Consider the following 2,500-nt stretch of genomic DNA (forward strand, 5'->3'; position numbering starts at 1 on the left):
AGAGTATTTTGGGAATATTCTTTTGGACATTTGGACGCTTCCTATTATTATTATTATTATTATTATTATTATTATTATTATTATTATTATTACAAGCTAGGCTATAACCCTAGCTGGAAAAGCATGATGCTATAAGCCCAAGGACTCCAACAGGGAAAAATAGCCAAGTGAGGAAAGAAAATAAACTACAAGAGAAGAATAAACATTTAATAGAGAATATTTCGAGAATAGTAACAATATTATATTAGATGCTTCATTTAAAAAATAACAGGAAGAGAAATAAGCAGAAAACAGCCTCCCCGAGTGTACCCCCAAGCAAGAAAACTCTAATCCAAGACAGTGGAAGGTCATGGTACAGAGGCTATGGCACTAACCAAGACCAGAGAACAGTGGTTTGATTTTGGAGTGTTCTTCTCCTAGAAGAGCTGCTTACCATTGCTTAAAGAATCTTTTCTACCCTTATGAATAGTAAAGTAGCCACTGAATAATTGCATAGCAGTAGTTAACCCGTAGAGCGAAGATTTGTTTGTTAGTCTCAGTGTTGTCAGGTGTATGAGGGCAGAGGAGAATGTCGTAAGATAGGCCAGACTATTTGGTGTAATGTGTAGGCAAACACAAAATGAGCCGTAACCAGAGAGAGGGATCCAATGTAGTAATATCTGGCCAAGCAAAATAATCAGTAACTAACTTTTTAGCGGTAGTATCGCAATGGGTGGCTGGTGCCCTGACCAACCTACTACCTACAAAAATAATATTCTTTAAATTAGTTCTCAAACAAATATGCAAGGTAGTGTTTTAGATGTGTTTATAAAATATAGCTAAAAGATAAAAGAATTAAAAAATTACTTTTCTTCAAGGTTTTCATCAGAATTTTCTTCCATTTTAAACTATGTCCATATGAGCTTCTAATACTCCAAGTCGCTTTGATGGCGAATTTCTTCCTACCTCATCTTACACGGAACGTTGCCATGCGTGAATATTCAGGAAGACTTATCATCGTCTATATCTAAATGTTGAAGAGTATAACTCTATCTGACAGGGTGAAGCACCGAAGTAAATAATTTTCCTTTAGAGAATCGATTGATATTGAGAGTAATGCATTACGTCTGTTACTCTTTGGGCCTAGTCCAACGGCGCATGGTTTGATGATATCATCAGTCTAATGTGACGTCTATGTTCATCGTCCCAGCGGGGACTTTTAAATGTCATTCATTCGGCCATCAAACCAGTAGAGCATTTAGTAGTAAATAGTTTGCATAGAGACATCTTATGTTAGTGTATGGTTCTTCTTTCTTTATTTTATTGGAGTTTTAATCAGAGAATAATAATCCGTTTTATAATAAATTTTAACGCGAAAAAAAAATCAGGATCTTGTTAAGAATGCCGTGATATATTTACTAAATTTCTTTATAATTCTTTAAAATCAATAAGGAATTCCGTGCTAAATTTACTAAAGAAGCGTACAACATTTGGACAGCGTATACTAATGACTAAAATTATCGCGAATAGCTAAGAAATAATCCGACTCTAAACTCAAGCAAATCTAAAATCGGTTCTAACTGAAGCAACTGATGCGGATAAGATGTAATCGTGACATAGGAAGACCATCTTTGGAAAAGTAATCATCATAATCTATTTATGTTTCAAAAACTTGATTAAATCTATTCTAGATGAAGGATGAGATCATATCCTTTAATGCCGTTTGGATGTTGATTAGATTATTTTTTTTCTTTATATTATATATATATATATATATATATATATATATATATATATATATATATATATATATATATATATATATATATATATATATATATGAGGCTGATAATCTAAGGTTTTTTAGAGATGCGTTTATTTTAGAAATTTGTATAGTATATGATTATAGTTTATCTTTGGCATAGTAGCTGATAATCTATTTTATCTTGCATTATCATTGGATGATCTTATACACTAAACAGCATCACAGCCGCTGAGATGAACGTGTAGCGGAAGGAAAGCCAAAGTAATAGGCAGACTATGGACGCGAGGATGACAAGGAATTGTTGTTTATGAGAAAAGGGGTGTAGCTGTTTGTGTGGTGGTCGCTGAAGTGTATGGATGAACAGAGGAAACTGAGTTCGCTCGGATGAGGAGACCTGGTGAATAAGTCGTGTATGGGTGCATGTGCTTACTTATAATTATATGCCTGTGTTAATTTGATTAACTCTACATCCTTCGCCCTCATAGTTTTTGTACACATGAGTCAGGTTTTATGGTGTGAGATCACTGTGATATTTTACCTGTGTATGTATGAAAGTACATGTACGTATGCAAATGTATTAGTTATGGATAGTTAGCCGTGTTTTTATTATGTATGAGTCATACGCTGTGTGGAGTACATGCGCTTGTTCAAGATCAATATGTTTAACATTATTATTATTATTATTATTATTATTATTATTATTATTATTATTATTATTATTATTAGCTTGGGTACAACCCTAGTGGGAAAAGCAGG

The sequence above is a fragment of the Palaemon carinicauda genome, chromosome 27 (assembly GCF_036898095.1).
Source record: "Palaemon carinicauda isolate YSFRI2023 chromosome 27, ASM3689809v2, whole genome shotgun sequence".
NCBI lineage: Eukaryota > Metazoa > Arthropoda > Malacostraca > Decapoda > Palaemonidae > Palaemon > Palaemon carinicauda.